We start from the raw sequence: 15,255 nt of genomic DNA on the forward strand, positions 1-15,255 counted from the left end.
TTTAGCTCCTATTGAAGGCACCTACGTTTGAAAACATTGGTGCTAATATCTAGATACGGTTGTCGAATAGAAGAAAAAATACAATGGTATTTGGTCATGTGCAGTAGTTTTAATATATGATCCTAATCAGTGATGAGCTGCCAAAGTCTTAAGAACCGGTTCCTTACCAGTCCTTCGGTAGCATTTTGGTGGAGGGTCCTTGACTTGCTTTGGGTCTTTGGCTACACATTGGTGGTGGGCCCTTCAGAGCCGCCGAAGACCCAGAGCGAGTGAAGGACCCGCCACCGAAGTGTCGCCAAAGACCCAGTAGGGAACTGCCCGGTGAGTACAAGCCCCCGTTCCCCCCCCATCTGACCCCCACCCGACCCCCACCCACGTCCTGCTCCTGACTGCCCCCCTCAGAACCTGCAACCCATCAACACCCCCCGCTCCTTGTCCCCTGACCACCCCCTCCCAAGATCCCCCACCCTAACTGCCCCCCAGGACCCCCCTCCCCACCCAACCCCCCCCGTTCCCCGTCCCCTGACTGCCTCCCCAGAACCTCAGCCCCGTCCAACTATTCCCTGCCCCTTAGCCAACCCCTCATCCCAGCCCTGGTCCGGCCCCCTTAGCATGCTGCTCAGGGGAAGGAGGGGGAGGGGCTGGGGGAGCCTCCCCAGCCGGGAGCTCAGGCGGGCCGGATGTGGCCCACGGGCCGGTGTAACAACTGAAAAACCTCCCTCTCCCAATTGCCCACCCCTTTAACAACCAGTTCTAAACCGGCTTCTAAATTTATCAACCGGTTTGCACAAAGGCCTCTAAGAACAAGCAGGAGAACCAGTGTGGTCAGGGGAAGCTTAGCCTGAACAAAAGGGTTGATGCTGGAGGGTGAATTCCAGCAGTAAGGGTAGGACGTATGGACGAGGAGGCCTGGGGAATGTACGCTGCTGGAGTTCTTTCATGGGAGACCTGACTTGGGGCTACAGGAGACATGTCATGGGTAAGAAGTGAATTGGGGTGCGCTCAGGTGGATGGCCTGGATAGCGAAGCCATGGAACAAGGGCAGAAAGAGTCTGGGGACAGACTGCTTAATGTCCCTCTTGGGAAGATTAGTTGGAAATGATGTCCCGGGATGTGGCATTGAAAACTGCTGTGAACCTGTTGTATTTTGGGAGAATGGTGTGATTAGGAGTGTTCTTTGGTAGCCTACCTTCACTGCTGACCTTGGTGAAGAATTTCACAAGCCAAAGCCGAGCATGAGGGCCAAGTTTTTTTAGGAATTCTGGATATATGTTGTCATAGCCCGCAGCTGTTCCACACTTGATGCTACCTGGTGTCTGTTCCAGCTCTGTTACAGTGAATGGTTCTGGGCAGCTTCTGATATGATGTACACATTTAAACATATACCATTCGTTCCTCACTTGTCTTTGCACTTATTTCTCCAAAGGTGCTCTGAGCACTTTAAGTAGGTGTCCAGCTACCTGTTGGGTGTCACTGAGAGTCGGCAGAGTGCAGATGGCTGCTGCGCTGCTCCAAGGCGTCAGAGCAGACTCCAACACTTGTGGCTGGAGGGATAAAGCTCATCCTCTTGGTCGTCTCCTCCCATCTGGCTCGGTGAGCAGTGTCCAATGATTCAATCAGATGGTCCATGACATCTGGGTCACCATATGCCTCATATTGCTCGAGCAGGCAGCGCTCTCCTGATTGAGACAGGGGATGTAGACTCGGCGACAACTGCATGGGATGGGTCTGCAGCCTGCTTTGCAGATAGCACCACAGAAGCAACAGTAGGTCTCATTTACCGAGACATGCCGGGCTGGTGTTGTCACCGCACTCTTCTCCAGGGCTTCCTGGTATTTTTCCCAGTCGGCCTTTCAGATGTTCCACTGCTTCTTTTTGGAACTGTTGACAACTGGGAGCTGTAGCCCAATATGCATCATTACCTGTAAAGGGTTAAGAAGTTCAAATAACCTGGTTGGCACTTGACCAAAAGGACAAATAAGGGGAGAAGATACTTTCAAATCTGTGGGGGAAGGTATTTGTTTTGTGCTCTTTGTGTGTTCTCTCCGGGACAACGAGGGACCAGGGCAGGGAAAATACATCTGCTAAAGCCATACTTGAACTAAGCATTTAAGATTACAAATTGTAAGTAATAGGAAGGAAATGCGTTAGATTATCTTTTGTTTTAGCTTGTGAGTTTTCCCTATGCTTAGAGGGAGGTTTATTCCTGGTTGTTGTTTTTTTTTGTTTTTGTTTTTGTTTTGCCGAGAGGGGAATCCTCTGTGTTTTGAATCTGATTCTGATTACCATGTAAAATTACCTTCCATCCTGATTTTACAGAGGTGCTTCTTTTACTTTTTCTTTATAATAAAGTTCTGCTTTTAAGAACCTGATTGGTTTTTAGTGTCCTAAAAACCCAAGGGGATGGTCTGTGCTCACCTTGTTAACCTTTTTGGTTGGTATATTATTCTCAAGCCTCCTCAGGAAAGGGGGTGAAAGGGCTTGGGTGGATATTTTGGGGAATAGGAATTCCAAGTGGCTCTTTCCCTTGAATCTTTGTCTAACTCACTTGGTGGTGGCAGCGATACCATCCAAGGACAAGGAAGAATTTGTGCCTTGGGGAAGTTTTTAACCTAAGCTGGTAGAAATAAGCTTAGGGGGTCTTTCATGCAGGTCCCCACATCTGTACCCTAGAGTTCAGAGTGGGGAGGGAACCCTGACACCCCCAGTCTGTGTGATGGCTTTTGAAGTCTCCAACGTAGACAGCTGGGTGTGGCAGGCTTGGTGGAACTTGTTGGCTCCAGCTTGGAGGCTTATAAACATTTGCCAGCCAGAAACCGCCAACCTGGATGGTGTCACAGAATTCAGTAAACATCAGCTGAATGGCATCTGCAATATCGGACCAAACTTATATGGTTCAGCCGTGCTTCGGGTGTGCCACGTGGCACAACAGGTCGAAGCCATCGATACTGTAATGCCCGGCTATGGCAGTTGCCACATGTGTCTCTTGAAAGCAAATGATGTCAATAGTATGTTGATGAGCAAGAACACTGAGTAAATCAAGCTTGGAAGCCAACAAACCCTCCATGTCCAGTTGTAACATGCGTAGAGCTGGACCAATGACATAGAAGTCACCGGGCTGCACGCTGGGGTTGTCCATGACGACAGTGTCAGGATTCATTGATCTGGTGCTCGTGGAATTCAGCTCGCTGGTTGGATCATTAGCTTCCTGACAGGTACTGGGGAATGGCACAACCGGGATGCTGATCCATTGCCCCCCATGCTACCGAAAATATGGTGCATCTCAAAAGTCATCGGCCTCCTAAAGCCTGGAAAGGACCCAAGTCAAGCATAAAGCTATCGTCCCATATCATTATTGTCAGTGTGCTTCAAGGCACTGGAGCACTTGGTCCTACAGCACATATTACCCAACGTGGAGAGAATTTTGAGCCCTGACCAAGCCAGTTTTTGCCGAGGCCATAGCACATGCCACCACGTACTCGCGCTGACCACATCTATTGAAAATGGCTTCCAGAGAAAGTTGAAAACAGACGCTGTTTTCATTGCTCTAACAGAGGCATACAATATGGTATGGCACACTGGCCTGTTCGTGAAGGTATCATGGGTCCTGCTACCTTGGGTCACAGGCATCGTTGAACTGTTCCTCTGTGATAGGCAGTTCAGAGTCCATAAGGGGGAGAAGACGAGTGCTTGGAGACAACATAGCTATGGGTTACCCCAGGCTCTGTGCTTTCTCCAACCCTGTTCAACCTTTACATCAATGACCTGCCAACAACAGAGTCACGAAAGTTCATCTATGTAGATGACATCTGTTGTGGTACCCAGGCCTGGATGTTCCACAACCTTGATGCCACCTTAAACCGGGACATGTCAAAGTTAGCTGACTAGTGTAAGACTTGGGGCCTCCAGCCAAGCGTCATAAAAACTGTCTCCAGTTTGTTCCATCTTCATCATGCCAGTGCAACATGAGAACTGAATGTTTATCTGAATAGTCAGAAAGTGAAGCATGAAGTAGAATCAGTTTATCTAGGTGTGACCTTAGACCGCACACTGAGTTACCATGACCACCTGAAGAAGACAGCAGCTAAAATTAAAAAGTGCAACAATCTTCTTAGCAAATTGGCAGGTTCATCATGGGGTGCTCATGCTCCACTTTTGCGGACATCAGCTATTGCCACCTCGTACTCGGTGACAGAGTACTGCACACCAATTTGGAGTTGATCATCACAGACCAAACTGGTGGATACGCAGTAACATGCTGCCATGCTTATCATCTCTGGCACCCTGCGTCTGACACCACTCCCATGGCTTCCAGTTCTGAGCAATATTGCTCCTCCTCATATCAGATGAGAGGTTGCCACTGGCAAGTTACTGGAGAAAGTACGCGCCAAGCCTGCTGCTGCACAACGACCTTTTTAAACCACGAGCTGCACATTTGCCATCAGCTCGCTCATTATGGTCTCAACCACCATGCCAGGATGTTAGGGCGGAAACGGTTTAATGGTAAAACATATTAGCCAAGGAATACCAAGCAATGGCAGGTAAATAGTATAATGGCTAACAGGGGTCAGGCTGGAGACTCTTGCCTACATGCTCGGGGTATTACTGATCGCCATATTTGGGGTCGGGAAGGAATTTTCCTCCAGGGTAGATTGGCTGAGGCCCTGGAGGTTTTTCGCCTTCCTCCGCAGCATGGGGCAGGGATCGCTAGCTGGAGGGTTCTCTGCCAATTGAAGTCACTAAAACACAGGATTTGGGGACTTCAACAGCAGAGTCAAGGGAAGAGGTAGGGACGGTTTTGTGGCCTGCAGCATGCAGGGGGTCAGATCAGATGATCATAATGGTCCCTTCTGACCTTAAAGTTTATGAGTCTATGAAACCCTCTGGCGAGATGAACGGGGCAATTTATGGCTGTCCGGGCTTATCTAGAAAAACAGTGTATGGCAAGCTGGGGTGTGAACCTACCTCGTGCTAGCTGGGCAAACACTAACTATGGACCCTGCGCCTGCTCACTAACAGTTCCCTGGAGAGCTTTGGTGTACCCTGCTTTGGAACATGAGTAGGTCAATGTGCACCAGGGAAATTTTAGTGTGCAGTAGCATGGTCCGCACAGACACTTGATGGCCAGCAGGCTAGTGTGGGATGGATTTATGCCCTAAATTCCCACTAACTGACTAATCATCTAGACAAGTCCACAGGGCTATTGTTATAGGCTCTCTGCAAACTCAGGCAGACATCACTGTATCAGTTACACTAGGCTCATGTTTCAAGCTCTTCTTCACAACCATGAGAGATAGACACCTGTTTTTTTAAAAACTGTTAAGATTCTGATGTTAGCAGGTGTCTTCAGGAGCTGTGCCCCTAGCCATATACCTATTGTGCCTGTATCTTAACCTGCACTTGTAGTGGCACTGGTGTAACTTAAAGCCATCCTTACGCTACTCTAAATTATGCCAGGGACCAAAACATCCCCCAACATCCTACAGGATCAGGGAGTTGAAGGGGGGATTAGAGCCACTTTTCCTGCCCTACTCCCCTCAGTTATTCTGAGCAGAATTTAGCCACTGCTGGGGATCTGGCCCAAAGATTATATCGGGATGTGGTAATAGGAACAAATTCCTAAGAAGTGAAAGGTAGAGGAAATTTCAAAAGACTGTCTTCATGTTAACTAACATCTCTGCTCTCCAGTGAATCCTGGGAACAAACAGGAACAGGTAGTAACTCAACAAAACATATTTCACAGAACAGCTCTATGGACCAACTTCTTTCTGAATGATTCTGACACTTCAGCGCTATTATTCTCTAACACAATATGTACCATTTTCAATGCACCTTTCTCATTTATTTATGTAAGAATACTGATGTGGTTTGAATATGAGTCTTCATGATGAGCTAGAATTATTCCAGCAATTTAGGGAGCTCTAGGACTGAGCCACAACTGTATACTTCTCTCAGTGGTGCAGTTCTCTGCATTCTGATTGGAAAGAAACATATCAGGAAGTTTGGGATTAGGGGGTGTCCCATGGTTGTAGGAGTACATGCACAGAGAGTTCAGAACAGAAGAATTCACAATAGCCATGCTGAGCTCTAGTCTGAGAGGAAAGAGTTACCTCAGTATAATAAATTGTAATAATTTGAGATTGCTACCTGTTGACTTGGTAATATTCAAGTTTTAAATGTATTTAGCACAAGCCAGGATTCAGTTAATACCTCTCCAACAGGAAGCAATCTAAAGCTATAAATGTCTAGGTAAATGGAACTTGCAATTTATCTGATGCCTCAGCTATCCTTTAACATTTAATCAATTGCAAATGCTGACACCATAAGCATTATTTCTTAATTCAATGACTTGTTCATTCCTTGCTTTGGATTATATTTATATTGCTGTTTTAGAAGTAGTTTTATCTTTTAAACTGAGTTCATATTTTTAAAAAATACTGATACCCTTCAATTTATGGTTTTAAAACCCTTTAGCTTAATTTTGTCACTAACAATATCAGAGGACAGCACAGTTTGGTGGAAAATCAAATGCATCTCTTTCTGATTATGCAATATGAATTTTTTGGTGTTAATTGCTCTCCTGTGCTGCACCTTTGATTTCTTCACACCTTACCTCCAGGCCTGGACAACAAGGGACATCTTCCAGGACCCTATGCATGACACTTCCATGAACTGCAGAGGGAACGAGAGCTTTTGATGAGAGAAACTCCAGGAAGAAAACAGGTACTGCCAGAACTAGCATTGGTGTTTCTATATGGGATACAATTCCTTCCAAGAGCAAGAGGTTATTGCTCAGTTGCAGGGGGTTGGGCAAGAAATCGAATATTGCCACTCTCTACAACCTAGCCTGATGTCAGAACTGCACTGATGGCCAGGCATGGCATTGGAGGCATTGTGTTGCTGGATGCATTGTCATCTAGAGCAGATGTAAAATACAGAACTCCTCTCTGCCAAGTCATGAAAAATGCAAAGGGTGCCACTGGAAAAGCAGCAGAGTTGATTCCTCCATCCTGGCTACCGTCCATCTTATTTCATTACATTGTGCTTCCATTCCATTCACTTCTTAAACAATAGTCCTGTGTGTTTGTGTAACTCTATATATTTACACAAGCAGTTGTAAAGTGTTTTGAAGTACTGGAAGCTCAAAAAAGTTCTGGCTGAATTGAGGGGATTTCTCAGTTTTTGTTGTACTATGGAGAACCAATGAGAATATTTTCAAAGTCCAATGAAAAGGATTTCTGGGGCACTGCATTCTTACTTCTGCAGGTTCTCTTTCTTGCTAATCCTTTTGTTGGCTTTTTTTCTTCCTGTGATCTGGAAAGCATAGACAGATTAACCCCGCCTTAGTGCTTTATATAAACAGCAAACCCAGTGGAAGGAAAAGATGTTACACCGAGAAAGTCACTGGAGCCTCTGTGGTGTGAGAGTGAAACTAGAACCCTTCAGAAAATGGGATCTGAGAGTGGTTCTCTGATCCAAATTCCAGGACACAATTCTTGCTGCAATACTAGAGAAAACAGGAAGATTTGCAAAACATTTTTGTAAAGAAGAGGTATGGCTGAAGTGATTAGTTTTTGGCATTTTGGTGTACTCAAAGTCATACCTGCCTGCGTTTCCCTTATTATTTCCCTCTTCCAATAAAACGAAATCTATATGTTTTGAAGTTAAAGGATTTATGTTATAATATACACATGTATCATCAGCTCAGGCAATAAAATTATTTTGTGTTGGAAGGGATCCAACCCCTCCCATCACAACAGGATCATCGTCAATCTCTCCTAGTCCCTCCAAAAGGAAATCATAACCAACAGCACCGGCACACCATGTAATTGCCACCAATCTCTTTTTTCCTCCATCCATCTGCTTCTTCGCCTCTCCTTCCCCCCAGCCACCAGAGAAAACGGATCTCAGAGCCCCTCCTCCACTCTGGAGGGTGCTGGGGTCCCCCAGCACCAGGGCACATATAGGCCCTCCAAGAGCCACCCAGTTCCCAAGACATGGGCTCTCAGTGTTGCGAATGTGTAATTACATTTTAAAAAAATCCACTGAGGGTAGCAACACCATATGCACCTGTGAAGTGAGTTTGCTGCAAGGAAGTCCAGGAAGGTGGATTTCAAAATGTAAGTGGTGCGACACTTATCGTGATTGGTGAGGTTTTTTTAATTATATTAACTTCATTATAATTCTAAAAAAGAACTACAATATAATATAACTACATTATAATTATACGCTGGGCGCTATCAATATTTAACCTGCAGCCAGCAGCTGCTCTTGAAGTTCACTGTAAACAGGTTTCACCTGTATAAAAAATGTTAAGGGGAGCCCCATACAGGCTGATTTGCCCCAGACCTCGCACCTCCCTAGGGATGGCCCCGCCTGCAGTTGGCAGGGGAGAATTCTCCTGACACACCACTGTACAAGGCTGTCATAAACAATCCTATGCAGGCCTTTTTGCAAGCCCTGATGTAGAAGGTTGGAGAGGTACAGGGCTGGAGATGGGAGAGGACGTGCTGTAGGGTCCCTATAACATTGAGTGCTATGGAGATTCTCAGCTGCTGTGCAGGGAACTTGAAATCTCTATTTTGCACCAGATATAAAATTCAACTGCACAAAAGCTAGCACTGAGTCTGTATATAACTAAGTTCCCTTTAAAAAAAAAAGGCATCTTTGCAGGAAACTACACGGTATAAATTTTAATCCATGCAGTATGCGGACTTACTTTGGAGATGCTGGACATTCTGTATAAGGAAGATGGCAAATAACACAACTAGAATCACTCCCCTAGGAGCTGCAGTATCCAGAATGACCCAGTGCGCTTGGAGAGAGAAAGTAAATAATAAAATGCTGCCATACATGATTGACACAATTGAATGTTGATGGAGATTGTTTTTTTTCTTCTCTTTGTATGTAGGATCATTCCTGCTTCCTGTACAATTGCAAAAGCCTTTGAAACCTGATTCTTGAGGTGACCCATGGTGAGTCGCAGCTCACGAGACTTCAGTGAAGCAAGTAGCAACAGGAGTCAACCGGTCTGCAATGGTTTATTGAGTTTTGTAATATTTTATGCGATGTTAAGCTCTCTGTACCTATGTTTTCCTTGTTTAACATTTAAGGCAAAGCAGGAATGGGCAAACGTTACTAAATATCAGCCAGCAAGGTACAAAGTGCACTTCATGTGCTGCCAAATACTAGCAGCTGCTCAGGAGGTGTGGGGCCTTGCCCGCATCACAGTCCTGCTGGCTATGGAATTCTGCAGGCATGCTAGCCAACTGCACAGCATATTGCTGGGTCAGTATTGTGTCTGGCTCCTTGAAAGATGTGCTAGGTGAGCACGGGAGAAAACTGTCCTTGTACCTTTTACTCCCTCTAGCCACGCTCATGGGCAGCCAGAACTTTGCCCTCAACATATAGGATACGTCTACACTCTGAGCTGGAGGTGTGATTCCCAGCTCAAGGAGACAGACCTGCACGAGCTCTCATTGCACTACCATGCTAGAAATAGCAGTTCAGCCGTGGGAGAGGCAAGTTGTCCTGAGTACGTACCTAGTGTCTCTGACGGGCACATAGAAGTCTATTACCTTCAACAAGTAGGGCACAGTGTTAAGCTCATATGAGGACAATTGGAATTGGAAAAAACAGACCTAAGGCCACTAACTGCGGGAGTCTGGTTGTCACGCTTCATACCAACTGTGCCAACAAAGCTCAGCATTTCCAATGATAATCGCTACAATACATTACAGCTACACCACTCACTCTGAGAATCATAGACGTGTAGGGCTGGAAGAGGCCTTGAGATCCTCCTGTCCATCTGCCCGCACTGAGGCAGGAGTAATTACACCTTTGCCATCCCGGATGGACGTTTGTCTAACTTTTTCTTAAATGTCACAAATATATAGGTGCATGTACAAATAACCTATTACTTACTTGTTTTCTTTTAAAACATCCCAAGGTGTTGGGGACAAATTGCCGAGACTGCACTTATGAGAAGCGTTACCATGATCACCCACGTGTGGAGAGACCTGTGGAGAAATAGAGAATGAAACGAGAATTGCTGTACCTACAATTAGGCTCTGCTACTGCAAATCACTCTGCCTGGGCAGACCCCTGCAAACTCAAGGAGTCCCTTCGGAGGTCTGCCAAGATGGAGTAAGTAGCAGGATTGGGTCTTAGTTACGATGACAGAAGGGCTGTTTGGTTAATTCTGTTTCATTGTGGTTTAATAACTTCCAGCCAAAACATGTTAAGCTGAAGTTAAGGATGAGAATATGTATCAATAATAAACATCCCATTCTCAAAAGCATTGTAGACCCAAGAGATTCCTACTTAGCTAGATGTAAAACATCCAGATATGATAGGGTATGGAAACGTACAGTTATGACACCCAAACAACCTTAATTGCACCCAGCAGGGATGCCACAAGAAAAAAAAGTGGGGGTAAAAAACACTAATCTATTTATAAAAATCTGTTAAAGCTAATGAGGGAGCATTGGAACCAAAGGTCCTTGTTATTAATTGTGTGGCATGACCACAGTGCAGGTTGAGGGAAAGGGGGTGCCAAGTGGGTGAAGGGGTATGGAAGGGTCAGAGAGGTCCCAGTTGACAAAAGAACTTATTCAAGAGCTTCCCCTATTGTTTGACAATGTCATGGGTTCCATTGGCACATATCTGTCATGTGGGAGCACAGAGGGAGATCCCTTAGGTACTTAGGGCCAATGCTAGGGCTTGGAGTAGCCTCCTTTTGAAAAGAACTCTGTGTTCAGTGAGGAGCCAGTGGAGACCCGGAGCGCTAAGTAGTCGTGTTTGTGCTCACCTGTGTCCTATGCAGATGGGTTGCTACGTTTTGTACCAGTTGGAACTTTTTTGGAGAGTTCGGTTTCTTTTTTAGATATAATGACTTGCAATAATTAAGCCTGGAGATCATGAATGGATGGATCACTGTGGCCAGGTCTGTGTTTGGAAGTCCTGTGGCCTGAAGCTCTGAAGAGATGGGAACTCACTTCTACTGTCTATTGCTGAATGAGGGAAAGAACAGCCCAGAGCTGCTTGAGAACTCCAGGTGGACAAAGGATCCATAAGGGAGAGAGATCTTGGGTGACATCTGTCGGTAAGCTGTGGGAAATGACTGAATAGGCCTGGCCTCATATATATTTTTGCTATGTGAGGGTTTAGGCAATTTTTTTCAAAATTCAGTAACATTTTTTATTTTATTTTTTTTTTTGGGGGGGGGGAATAATAAAAAGTTGTTGTTGCTGTTGGATAACGAAAGGGCAAGAGAATGGCACCAAATGTCCCTGGGGTGACAGGTCACCCTGACCAATACCGCGGTCTGGCACAGTTAAGTAGCAGAGCCTAGAGGAAGTCAAAGAAAGAGGTTTTTATTTTCTGGTATGGGTGCACCATAGGTGGTAGGAACTCTGTTTAGGGTCCTATATGCCACTGATCCCTCTCTGAAGAGTTTGTGAGAGGCAACTTTTCTGTGCAGCTGCTGCATTGTGACCTGAAGCAGCACAGAGGTGTTTTTTGTTGAAGCTCTAAAGGACAACAGCAGCATAACTGGGGAAACCTAGTGATGTCTACCCAGAATTATTAGAGCTGAAATCACCACAGCTGCATTAGATCATGGGGGCCCCAGAGCAGACCTGCCAGCATTTCACTTAGGGGCTGGAGATGGATGTACTTGAACTCTGGCCTTTACTAACTCTAGACAACAAATAATGAGTGGGGGTGCAGTGGAAGAGAGGGGGTGGACTGGCTATTGAAGGAACATTGCCTGTTTGGGTGTTCACACCACAAGTGGAACACTGACTCTAAAGACTCTTACCAAAGACACTGTTGGGCTGAGGGGTGGGAGTTTTACTTAGTAGTTATATAGAGAGACATTTGTGGTTTATTTTGCTAGTTTCCCCCAAGGTGATTCTGTGTCTCTTTTCCCCCTTCTAATACAATGTTCCCTGCTTCACGCACAGACTCAGTGCTTGTCACTGGGGAAGTATTGCCTATGGAGGTTGCCCAGGTGATGTATTTAGTTTTCCCAGGTTTTCAAGGACGAGGGGCTCGAGCTGGTGGCATATGATAATTGTTAAAGGAACTACCAGCTAGCTGAACCTGACCCTTGTTGCTGCCAACAAGACCTGTCAGAAGGGTGGCAGTCTGCTAGAACAGCACACAGTTTTCTAGCCAGGTGCAGATAGAAATTGTGTCTTTGTTGCTGTGGGTATTTGGGTGTCCAACAGCACTGAGTCCAAGAAGACCCCGAGCCTATGGACTGCCTTAACATTCTGGGGGCACATGCTTTCAATAACGGGGATAGTTATGAAGGAAGGAAGCTATTCAGAGCACTTCCTTCCTTCTACCAGCATCACCTCAGGCATGTCCATGTTCAGCTTTAGCCTGCTGGTTTTCATCCAGGTGCTTATTTGGCTAACTAACCATTGAGATTACTGGCAGAGGTGCCGTTTGCAGTTGACGTGAAGCAATTATAGACCTGCGTGTTTGCAAATTGCTGGCCCTGCAGCCTGTGTTGCCTTATTTGGTCCCTTGGGGCTTCATTTAGATGTTGAATAATAAGGAGGGGGTGGACTGCACCTTGTGTAGGCAAGAGACAAGTAGGTGCCATAACAACCCTCAGGGACGTCTGATGCGACCCTGAGTTCTTATGGTACAGAGGAACCATAGTCATTGCTGCACCATTTAAAAGGGTGCAACTGGGTAGCTTTACTGTGTAGCACAGAATCAGGAATGTCTTTTCAGAAAAATTCAATGGAGGGAAGTAAAATTGTGTCAGTATATTGAATATTATGTGAGATTATATTACATCCCACAAGGTCTGGGGGTGAGAGCATGTAGATTCATGAAAATTCTGGGTGGTGGCAACTGCCTTCCTTGCCCTTGGAAAATAATTCTCCTGTGCAGAATAGGGAGCTAAAGCCCCATGTCCTCCCAGGGGCACTAGTAGAAAATAGTCCTTGTACACAGGAGAGCGTCAGGCCAGCAGTATCCTGTACTTCATGTGTGAGAGGTGGGACGTTCTGCGGGGAACAGAAACATCTGGCCCTGAAGCATTAATCTGGGTTGGGGAAGCAGTTTTGAGATGGCATATTTTGTATTAGATTAGCATGTTTGTCTGTCTGGCCACTAGGTCTTTGATGGTTACTTCATGGGTGGCCACCTCCAGCTTTTAAAATTTGCTCATAGCTGAATGCTTTTAACAATGAAGTGCTCTGGGTTACAATTTTTAGACACATCGAAGTTAAAAATGGCTTGGTCGTTCCCAAACTGCCAATGAAGCCATCAACAACACTAACTCAAAGCGGCACCAGACCTTGCCACCAGGGGTGGCTCCAGGCACCAGCGCACCAAGCGTGTGCCTGGGACAGCAAGCCACGGGGGGAGGCCTGTCGGTCGCTGTGGGGGCGGCAGTCAGGGAGCCTTTGGCGGCATGCCTGTGGGAGGTCCACCAGTCCAGCGGCTTTGGCGGCAATTCAGTGGCTGGTACGCCCAAGGCGCAGGACCGGCGGACCTCCCGCAGGCATGCCGCTGAAAGCCGCCTGACTGCCGTGCTTGGGGCAGCAAAATACATAGAGCCGCCCCTGCTTGCCACAACAACAGATGCAAAACTTGCACACATGTATCCACTATTACAATGATCAACATCCCCCACAACACCTTTCAAGATCTATCTACACATACCTATCACAAGATGTGGTGTGCCTCATTCAGTGCACGAAATGCCCCACTAGTTACTATGTGGGTGAAACCAGACAGTCATTATACTCTTGAATGAATTCACACAGGAAAATGATAAAAGAAAAAAACACCCTATAACACTTTTCACAAAGCGATCCTACTATATCTGACCTATCAGTGCTGATCCTCAAAGGAAACCAGCACAACACTCTTAAAAGATGAGCCTAAGAGCTTAAATTCATAACTTTACTAGACTCTAAAAATCATGGTCTTAATAAAGACACTGGATTGATGGCTTATTACAACAATCTGTAATCCACTAACCCTGCCCCCGTTTTTTTCCTGTGACTGCAGGTGTGTAACCTGGCCACTTCACCTTGAATGGTCCTTTAGAATATGTATTATTTCTTTGATCTTGTATTTAGCTGTGACATTCTGAGTACCTTTCCTAGACCTGAGAAAGAGCTCTGTGTAGCTCAAAAGCTTCTCTCTCACCAATAGAAGTTGGTCCAATAAAAGATACTACCTCATCCTCCTTGTCACTCTAATTAACCCATCACTCAGCCAGTAGGGGGATCTAAAAAGACCATTTAGTTTCTTAAACAAACTAGCAAACCCAACTTGCTGACACTGTTACTTGTTTCCAAAGTCTGTAGTGTGCTCCTGAAAGATGATCAAGGGTGTTAGGAAGAAAGGTGGGAGAAGGTGATTGAAGATAAGCAGTGGACAGCCACTAGCCACCACCACCACCCAGAACCTACACTAACCCCAACAACTGAAAGGGACCAAAGTATTACAGCCCACAGGAGACTAGACTTTTATGTGCCATAGGCAGAGAATAGAAGGGGCAGAGGTGCACCAGTGCCCAAGGAACCCACAATGACAGGGAAATGATTGTGAGGTATATCCAGATAATCCTGGCAAGTGACCTGCACCCACATGCTGCAGAGGAAAGCTAAAACCCCTCAAGATCACTGCCAATCTGACCTAGGGAAAAATTCCTTCTGGACCCCACACCTATGGCAATCAGTTAGAGCACATGATCATGAACTAGTCAGCCAAACACCTAAGAGAGAGAATGCTTGGTGCCACCTCAGAGCCCTGGACCTCCCTCCAATGTCCCATCTCCAGCTGTGACCATCCCTGAGGCTTCAGATGAAGGAGATTTTAAAAATCTTCCCAGAATACATTAGGGGGTCCCTTCCTGACTCTTGCCAACGCTGGCTCAAACCCTGTAGCATGAGCTTTAGGAACAATGATATATAAATCAAAGAGAGCCCCAGGACTTGTTTCCTTGACAAGAGCAAATTCATCTTGACTTTTAGCAATTCTCAGTTATTCCTACTTTTTCTAACTTTCACAGTGTAACTTTCTTTGCTGATCACCTCCTTTTTTCATTCCCTACAGGCTTTCTGACTTGGGATGCATATTTGATAGTCTTTGTGTAGTTGACCTGAAGAAATTTCAAGTTGCCTCTATATTTAAGTCTTGCAGTCTTCAGTCCAGCTGAATTTTTTAGCTAATTCCCTTAATTTTCCAAAGTCTGCCCTTTTGAAATCAGAGATAAAC

The 15,255-nt window shown here is 45.8% G+C and overlaps 1 protein-coding gene across 3 annotated transcripts in view; it reads left to right on the forward strand.

Moving 5' to 3' along the window:
• Positions 1 to 590: 590 nt before the first annotated feature.
• Positions 591 to 15,255, forward strand: part of LOC128842827 (uncharacterized) — a 35,801-nt gene continuing 21,136 nt past the window's right edge. For all 3 annotated transcript variants that reach the window (XR_008446128.1, XR_008446130.1, XR_008446129.1), the window contains exons 1-5: positions 591 to 1,593; positions 6,620 to 6,723; positions 8,912 to 9,029; positions 9,950 to 10,146; positions 10,886 to 11,104. The gene's annotated coding sequence lies outside the window, so the exon portion shown is untranslated. The remainder of the gene's footprint in view (positions 1,594 to 6,619; positions 6,724 to 8,911; positions 9,030 to 9,949; positions 10,147 to 10,885; positions 11,105 to 15,255) is intronic.

The sequence above is a fragment of the Malaclemys terrapin genome, chromosome 9 (genome assembly GCF_027887155.1).
Source record: "Malaclemys terrapin pileata isolate rMalTer1 chromosome 9, rMalTer1.hap1, whole genome shotgun sequence".
Classification (NCBI taxonomy): domain Eukaryota; kingdom Metazoa; phylum Chordata; order Testudines; family Emydidae; genus Malaclemys; species Malaclemys terrapin.